Source organism: Strigops habroptila, chromosome 9 (assembly GCF_004027225.2).
Source record: "Strigops habroptila isolate Jane chromosome 9, bStrHab1.2.pri, whole genome shotgun sequence".
Taxonomy (NCBI): Eukaryota; Metazoa; Chordata; class Aves; order Psittaciformes; family Psittacidae; genus Strigops; species Strigops habroptila.
Window position 1 is genome coordinate 35,208,553 of NC_044285.2, and position 9,612 is coordinate 35,218,164.

The 9,612-nt window shown below is 45.6% G+C and overlaps 1 long non-coding RNA gene across 1 annotated transcript; it reads left to right on the forward strand.

Annotated features, from left to right (window-relative positions):
- The first annotated feature begins 361 nt into the window (after positions 1–361).
- On the forward strand, positions 362–3,870 carry LOC115612639. Its single transcript, XR_003993103.2, has 3 exons — positions 362–1,674; positions 3,468–3,613; positions 3,727–3,870. It is a non-coding gene; the product is annotated as an uncharacterized LOC115612639 (long non-coding RNA).
- The last annotated feature ends 5,742 nt before the right edge of the window (positions 3,871–9,612 follow it).

The window sequence follows — 9,612 nt, forward strand, 5'->3', positions numbered from 1 at the left end:
TCAGCATGTTGTTCCAAACTTCCTCCTGCTGTAGGTTCCCTGTGCTGCCTTCTCTTCTCACCTTCCATGAAAGGTAGGTAGGTAGGAGAGCAAATCAATGGTCATTTGGGTTGTGTTCTGTGTGAGCTGGTCTGTTCTTCATTTGGGAGATGTTTAAGGGTTCACAAAGTGCAAAATACTCAAAAATCCTCTATCTCCCAGACAGATTGGGTAAAAACACAGTGAAGAATATAGCCCTCCTTTGAAAGACTGAGGAGACGAGACTGGTCCATCACCCCTCAGATGATGAGCCAGTGTTTGTGAGACACCAGAGTTGATTATTTATTCCTTCCCAAGATGATTTGATTTCACATCTCCCATTCTGGGAGATGTGCCTCCCTGCTCTGGGCTCCCCTGGGCAGGAGGAGTGCTTGTCCTGCTCTCATCTAATCCCTGCAGCCAGCAGCAGGAGGTTCAGTGGGTTGGGATGGGATGACCATGGCTTGTGGGCTCAGGGTTCAGGCTGTACTTGAGGAACAGCAGTCTGGGTTCTGACTTTTATGTCAAAATTTCTTATAGATTTTTACCCAATGAATATTTGTTGGTTTTGCAGTGGAAATATTCTCAGTGTAGACTGAACTTTAGGAACTTCAGAAAAATTGGTCACTCCTTTATTAAATGTTACTGTAGCTCACAGACCTAATGTAGCTATATCTATCTATAAATATGGATGTAGTATATTCACTTTGCTCTCATGTAACAGGTTACTCATGTATTAATAATTACTAACAGCACAGATCTTAGATCCTTCTGGGTGGCGAGTGTCCAAAATTTCTGCAGTTTGATCCCATCTTCAGGCTGCAAATGCTTTGATCCTACATTACAAAAACAGGCTTGAAGTTGTTCAAGAGACATCCAGTATTTCAAAGCCAGGTTTCTTAATTTGACACTGCTTTAAAACTTCACTGCTAAGCAGAGCCAGTCTCTGCCTCCCTTGCTAAGGGCTGGCATTGTGGGTGTGCACCTCAAAGCCTAAAGCAACTTCATGTTGAATTCAGCTTCACTCTGTCATTTGCATTCAGCACTTTGCAGCCATATCTGGATCTTTTATGGCAGATTTTTTTTTTCCTCTTTTCAATTCTAAACCAATTTAAAGCCTTTTAATGGCAGTAAGTGTACACCTGATCTGCCATTTTCAAGCTGCAATTTATGTTGTCTCGCAGCAGCATTAATTCCAACACCTGAGGCGGGAGAACGGCTTACTGCCGTCAGACTGATGAGCAGCAATGGATCTGTGCTATTTAATTAGGAGCAGCAGCTGCTTCCCACAGAGCTGCTCACACACTGCCCAGAGGCAGCCCAAGCATCAGCTGCCCTGCAGTGCATGGGCCAGCCCCGTCCCTGCTTCCTACCCACCCACAGTAGGTGAAGATCCCTCTGAGTGGGGAGAGCAGCCTGGCACAGCGCTCCTCTGGTGCTGCCCTAGGTACAAATCTGTCAGATCAACCTCTAGGTATCAACCCCCATCATTTTCGAACTGAGGTTGAGTGTAAACTTGTTCTGGGGACCCTAAAGATAACATAGCACTGAGTAGAGTAAAAGAACCAAGCCCGTATTTTCCTTCCTGTAGGAGAGCACTGCTGGGTTTTGTGCTACAAGTTGCTCTGGGTTTGAGGAAGACTTTTGGCAGTCCTGGTAAGTCTTGCTTATTCCAAACCACCTGGGATGGCAAAGTTGTTGCTGTAGGAGGGACACTGGCTGACTATAAACTATCCATGTTTTCCAAAACCAGTGAAAAATTGTCAAGGAAGAATGTATACTGGCATTGGTCTTTGAATTATTTTTCAAGGGTAGAAATGAAACCCTATGTCTCATGATAAGGACATAAACCATCAGGAAGCCTGTGCCTGTCAGAGGAGGTATAGCGCAGGGCGTTTTCCTTTTCCACTCTCTTCATCCCTGGCCTTGTACACAGGACAAACACTTCTCATCAGCTTCTGGGAGACTCAAGGAGAAGGGGAGTGAGGGAGGGAAAATGAGGAAAAATGCAGATAAAACTGGAAGCAGCAGGACGTGATGGATATATTTGCATATCATTTTGCATTTGTGAGAACAATCATAACCCACTTACAGAAGGATGACATCAAGGTCTACCCTGTCAGCAAATCAGTTATAAGACTGTATTTTTTTTTTTTTTTCTCCAAACTAAATTTTCTGCAGTTATTTTCCTTTATTATACAGGCCCATCCAATCTACCTACTGGGATTTATGGACTGAAGTTTGGTGTAGCATTTTTTATGTCATGCCAAAAGTCAGGAATAAACACAGCCTTATTAAGTGGGACTGGAAACTGTGGGGTTAAGGGATAATAATGAGAACTGTGCCCGAACTAGGGATGTGGGCAGCAGTCAGACACAGGCAGCTTTGTGGGGTGGGTTTAGCCTTTAATCATCCAGCTTAATGGCACTGTTTGCTGCAAGCCCCCATGCTGGGAGAAACCGATCCCCAGCCCCTTCTCTTGAAACATTTCCTTGCCTAATTCTGGCTCCATACCTCTTCTATATGCAAGAAAATGGATTTTCCTTTCATATGGGAAGGAAAATGATGCAGGCAGAGCTCAGAATATAAGAAAAGGCATTTATTTGGACAGGTAACAGCTAAACTCTGCAGAAAAGCCTTTGATGCAGAGAAGACGCTCGATGCATGCAGAAACATTCAATAGATGTGTCATGTTTGGGGAAAACCAGTTTCAGCTGTGGTCATACTGTGGGATGGGGAGTCCCATGGTGACCCCAGTGTGTGCTGTGCAGCACGGGCCGCCACTGCACGGTCTGCACCAGTGGTTCCAGGGGACTGGTCACCAGTACCTGCCCCACAGCTCTGTGAATGGGTTGTATGGCTTTTCAGTGGAGCTTGGCTCGTCACGGTTGGGCAGCAATGAGAGCAAGCTGCTGCTGTGCCAGGATTGGAAAACCAGCTGGGGGCAGCCCAGCTTGACACCAGTCCTAGGCAAACATGCATGCGAGGGTATGACTAATGAAGGATGGAGAGTTCTTCCATCACCTTAGGGTTACAGAAAAGAACTTGATATCTTTTTAATGAGATTGCAAATTAGACTGCTAAAGGTAATAATATTGTTGTAATTTACAGAGATATTTGATTCTTCAAAGCTATTGATTAAGGAATTAGAATAGTGTAAAATTAATATAGTACATACTGAGTGGATTTCAAGCCAGTGAATTTACAAGCATCACAACACAGCAGCAAACAGGGGAGCAAGGGAGCATGTGTCTGCCCAGCTCTGGTGGGGCTCAGGTCTTGCTCTTTTATAATGTAACATGTCTGTCCGTGGTTTTGGGGAGAAAATGGAATGTTCATAGATGACAGTAAATCAGAAGAAAGGTGAAGAATGAGACAGGAAGTCACTGGGGCTGAGCATTTGGGCTTTGTAACTTGGCACAAATAGCCAGTGTTTGTTTTCTAATAAGGTCAAACATCAAGCCCTGCATCCTGGAAGCCAGGAGCCAGGCTGTGTTTGCAGGGTAGGGATTTCTGCTCAGACAAGCAGGGAGCCAGGGAATGACTGAGAGATTACAGTGAATTAAAGCTCCTCATCCAGCACTGTAGCCTAAAGGTATGGGAATAATTTTGCGGGGATAAAGAGGTTAATTGCAGCACTGGGAAGGAGATGCTGTCATCTCTGTGTTGGATGACAACATGAATATTTCTGAAACGTGCCCACTTCAGGTCTCTTAAGAAAACCGCTGCTGCTGTGGAAGGACGGAAGAGGAGGTGGGAGAGCACCGTGCACTGCGGTGTCTGCCTGGCAGAGGGATGGAGCTGTGCAGCCGCTGTCATGCCTGGCTGAGCAGGGCTCCTGAGTGGTGAGTGCCCTGCTCGGTGCAGCTGATATCCTGGGCCTCACTCATGACATGATGGGGCTCTTTGTGCTGAAACCCCAGTGCCTTCAGAGGTGCTCTCAAGAGGTATATGGAAACGCAGCTCTGGTAAATGCTGTCAGAAGTAGAAGATGATCCCGTTATGGACAGTTGAAGGTGGGCAAACACAGAGCAAAGAGGGGGTGCCCGAGGCAGCAGATGCTGGAGCACTGCTGGAGCACTGGGAGGGTAATTTGCTGCCCGAGGGCTCGGAGTGAGAATTGATCCTGCTGGTGGGTGATACAGGAGCTGGTTACAGGGGTCCTTTCTGACATTATAATCTATGAACTATGCTGCATGTTTCAAATAATCCCTGGTACTGGTGGATTAAGTGTGTGATAGCTCAGCCTAGATGGGTTTTGTCACTCTAAAGAGAGTTGATTGCTCCCCCTTTCTCGCTGTGGCTTTGTGTGCTCTGGACACATCGAGGAGTACACAGGCAGGGGAAAGCAAAGGGATTGAGATAGTGCATTTTGCATTTCCCCTTTGTCGCTGCCTTTTCTTCCTCCACAGGTGCATGGTGAGAGCCAGCTGCAGCCTTCAAGCATTAGAAATATTTAAAAATCATCCCCTTTGCTCAGGGTAGAGGTGGCAATAGCAAACAACTGCCACGTTCCCTGAGAGATCAATAACACCCTGCAGGAAGCTAAATCGTCCTTTATTAATCTGATGAATTAGCCTGATACAGGGAGGGAAGAGATCAACAGCATGGAAAATAAATGCATGCCCTGAAGCAAAGCTTGTCAGCTATGGAAATAGAAGTGTCTTTCCTTTTATCCGTAACAAATAATCCTGAAAGTTAGGCTAAGAGGCCAAAGTGACTTCTGAGGTTTACCAGTGCTATGTGGATAGAGAAACTTGCTTCTTCCTTTGAAAAGCAATTACACAATCACGCAGAGACAAGAAGTTTCCCTGCTGTGCTGCTGGATTACAAAGCTTGAATATCTTCCTCCTTACACTTCAAGAGGGCCTGATTCAGCAATGTACTTACGTACATGTTTCAGCATCAGAGTCATTCAAGGGAGCTCAGCTTTAGCCTTGCAGATTCAGGATCCTAGTAAAAGGCGAAATGAAAAGGCATCAGACTTCCATCTTTTGAAGAAGGCAAAAATGAGTTTTTCATAATAGGGAAGAAAAAGCAGCGCCTCTGAGCAGCTACACTGAAGAGGCACTTTTCCCTGCCTTCATGGGAGCAAGTTGCATACCACCAAGACTTTCTCTCTGAAAATGGCATGATTAAGCCATTCCTTATAAACTCTGGTCAGCTTTTTGAAAGTCTCTATGCTGTTGCATTGATTTGACCAAATCAGGGCTGGCTATTTTGGGATTTCAAAGGAAAACATTCAGTTTGCCAGTGTGGAGAGACTCCTGCTGTGACTCGTGCCCCTGTTTTCTTTCGGGAGCATGACACAGCATCCCCCAACAACGCCCTGCCTGGGCCGGAGCAGCCCAAACCCAGCAGCTCTGCAGAAGGAGCTGGGGCAGGTTCTCGTGGCTGAAGGAGAGTTCTGCTTCCTGCAGCTGCATCAGCTCTGCAGTGCTTGTAGGAGCTTTTGCACACATACTGATTCCCTCATAAAATAAGCACGAACTCTCATGCCAGCGCCAGGATGACCGAGATGTCAACTTTCACATCATTTAGTGTTTTCATAAGAATAACAATTTCAGTTTTTATTTTAAGAGTCCAAGTTTGCAGTTTAAGCTGTCAGAAAATGCTTGAAAATAATTTAAGTCAGATTTAGAATTTGAGGGCATGTCAGAATTTGAAAATGGTTGGACAGGGCAGCTTGCGTTGATAGTGGTGTGGTTTAAGCCCAGCTGGTAGCTCAGAACCACGCAGCCACTCCAACCACTGCTTTAAAACTGCCATTGTGGGGGGTTTGAAGGTGTGCTACAGTCACTCTGAAAGATCTTCAGGCAGAGAAGTGCATAGTTCTTGGTCTGTTTTCCTAAGAGAGTTAAGGGCTACATTTTCCCAATTGATTTTCGCAGTCTGAGTCAGACTGAAATATTGGGGTCTCTCATTCAGCCTTTCCAACTTGTTTTTATTTTTTATTTGATAGAAGATACAGATACACAAATAGTCTGTTACAGTCATTGGGTCTGTGCAAGCCACAAGGTGTTACCAAGTAGCAAGAAGGGATTTCTGCAGGTGCAAAACCTGATTCAAATGATGAACTGCCTCCAGTGTCAACACTTTGCTCATTTCCCACCCCTATAGGCAAATAGGATTTTTTTGAACCTTTAATCTACAGCATGGAATAAATTTATGTAAAACTGGCACAATGAGGAAGGCTTTTAAGCTGTAATGGTTATATCATGGTCCTCTCCCATTCTGTGAAATTGCTTTACAGCCAGGTCATAATCGCAATGACAGACATGCATGATTGAGTTTTGTCTCTCTATTAATCTATGGAGTCATTTGCAGGTGAAAGTGAAGAGCTGTGTGTACCTGTGAAACTGGGGATGCACTGAAAAATTATCCTTTTAATACTGAGCATGGAGATTCCCCCGTGTTATTATAGGAGTGTGTTTTAGGATTCAAGTCTTTGGAAACTTCTCATTATAACCGTGATTTATTTTTTTAGTGGTTTTTCCCCATAAAGTAGTATTAGAGATTAAGGAGCATATATTTCAGGTGATAGTGAAAACCTGAAGATTAAGGCAAGGTACTGACAAAGCGAGTGCATGAGAGATGGTAAAGATGACTCATTTCTCTAATGCACAGGGTGAAAGCTTAACTGAAAGGGTGAACAGATGAGAGGCAGAGCACAAGTGGTGTTTTATTGTCAGATCCTGAAAAATGTCATTTCAGACTCTCAGGGGAATTCTGCCCAGGCTCTCTCATTATGAGTGCAATTTGTTATACGTGAAATAAATGGGTGACTAGGGCATGGGTGGCCTTTCACAGTGGGACGAGTAGGAGAGCAACACTTTCCAGGCAGGGTTTGACTCACAATAGCATATACCAAAGGAGCCAGGAAGGCTGAATGCATCGTTTGCTGGTGAGGGTGAGCCAAGGAGAGGTATGACAAAGTGGGGAAAGGTTATTTTGAGTCTGTGAGTACTGGAAGGGCTCACGAGGCCCCAGAGCAGCATGTGAGGTTAAATCCACCCCTTGCAGCACTGGAAGGACTTTTCTCCCCTCAGTTTTGCACAACGGGATGCCTGCACACTGCTCCCGGGGCCTTGTGTGGCTGCAGTCATCCTGTGCAGAGGGTTCACGTTGCCTCTGTGAAATTGAGATAACAGCCCTTCTTATCTACAAGGCTCCTCTCAGATATCAAGATGATTAAGCGCACGCATTTGTAAAATGTGCCCCAGCACCTCTTATCATTGATGACAACGATGATTGGGAGCAGTGAGTCAAAGTGAAAAATCAAAGTACAAGGTGAGACAGTGGTGAGAGAGCGACTCCAGTCACCAAGCCCTCTGCCATGGTTCTTGCTGCCAGGGCTGCTTTCAACCTTTAAGGAGGGATCCTGCCAACAACCACCTAGCCCTGGTTGCAGAGGGGTTGAAGAGTTTGTGGGTGCTTCTCATCAATGGTGACCATATGAGTTTGTTCCCTCACCTGAGAAGGGGTGTCCCCCCAGCTGTGTGCAGTGTGGAGCAGTGCCAGAAGCAAATATTGGGAGGTTGAATTGGGGTGGTGGCTCTGCCCTCCTTCAGTGGACCTGGTCTGACTTTTCGCCTCTTACTTTGAGGAAGAAGAGGAAGAGAAAGCGAAAGGAAACAAAGAGCACCTTGACCTAGTGACTCGTTTTTATACCCAAAGTCCATGCCCTCAGGCTCCCTGCTAGCTCCCCTTATCTGCACCCAATTCCACACCCAGTGAGATGGCAACTAATGGAAGATCTGATCATATTTCTATGAAAATCAGTGGCAAGCCTTCCCTGGTACAGGACCAACCTTCTGCAAGGAAAACGCTTCATGTGAGCTAGCAAAGTTGGTGAGAGGAAAAAAAAAATCTTGAAAATCCTTTGTGGTGATCAGCTTTTAAATTTAGCCATCCAAATTTGATCCAATCTAAGTGGAAAATTGTAACCTTTGCTGAAGAGCGTGATTCTGTTCAGTGCGAGATGGTCGGTGCTCCAGATCTTGTGGGCTTGAACCTACAAGGAGGTTTGTTTCCAGGTCTCACGTTGACTAAGTTCTCCTCTCTCATTTAGAGAGGGTAGTGTTCCTGTAAGGGAGGATATTCAGATGATCCTCGCCTTGGGCCCTTCAGAAAAATTGCCACATTCGACATTAAGGGCAACCTTCCTCACATAGTACATTGCTGCAATTAATTGTCTTGACACATGATCAGTACCTAGGGGCAAGGACGGATCGGTCTGTTGATTGGGCAGGGATGCGTTATTAATTGCGTGAACTGGCTCATAGTCAAAGGACACAAACCAGTGGTTGCCGTTATTGTCACTGTGGAACTGGTATTTGAAAGACCACAGGAGATTTGTGGCAGGGCAATGCTCCTTTGCCACCACAATATTATTAAGGTTCTCTCACTGCAGCTCATGAGAAATTAGTCTTTAATCCTGATCATTCCACAACACCAGGTCACTTGGCATTTCTGGTCCTGTGCTGCACTCTCCCATTTGCTCCGGTCTGTTTTCCCTCTTTGCACAGCCATGGCATCTGGTAGACTGCACAGCACAGAAACTTCTCTGTGGCTAGCAGGGAGCAGGTTAGGAGCTTGGTATTTAAAGACTGAACTGGTTGGCCGTGGCTCCTTCTGAAATGACATGATGCCCCATTTAGAGATTTAGTTCCATTTTCCGCCAAGAAGTCATTTTGAAAGAAAGTAAGTTCATGAAGGATGTTACAAGATTTAGCAGAAGTAAAAAAAGAGCAAAAATAATAATAATGATCATATCATGTCATTCATTCTCTCTGCATTCCATGTGGTTGAAGCAATTTTATGGCTGTTGTTACACTGTGCAGGATCTCTTCTTAGTATTAATTACCAGACAATATAATGCAATTCAAGCCTTACATCCTCCACTGAAATGAATCCTAAAGTATTTCACTGCTGATTACAGGCTGTACATACCAATGAGGCCTTTGGAGAGCATACCCGAGCATACAGGAGGCAGCCACAGATGGGGAGGAATGATGGCACCTCAGAGGTGACCACAGCACCCACAGCGTCCTGAATTTATACAGGTGAAGCTGCCAGGAGGAGGCCAAAGAAAAGTCGAAAGTCCTAGGTTGGGAGGAATATGAGTGTAATACATCATGATGATGGGGCCAAATATTAGGGTTTTCTCAGGTGGATGCTATTGGTTGTGCCATGCAGCACCTGCAGTGTCTCTGCTAGCCAGCAGGCATTTCCATGCACTACACTTTATTAATGTTCACTCTCTTTATGTTTCCAGGCTGAGCAGGCTCTGATGGGAGCAGTTGACACTTGCACGCTTTCAGTTACGTGTTGTGTGAGCAGCTCACACGCTCGTTTATAAATCTGTCTCACATCTTTTCAGCTGGTGGTGGTGGTGGGTTTCTGGTGGTTCCCATGGTGGGGAGGACACCCCTGCCCTTACCCCGGGCGCACAGCCTTGGGACAACCATCCTGCTCCCAGTGCTGCTCCAGGATGGCTTGCCTGGCTGCCTAATGAACTGGCTGCGTGCAGTTTTATGCTGTGCTGCCAGAATTTCTCATCTCGACAGCATCACCCTCTGCTTTCATTATATT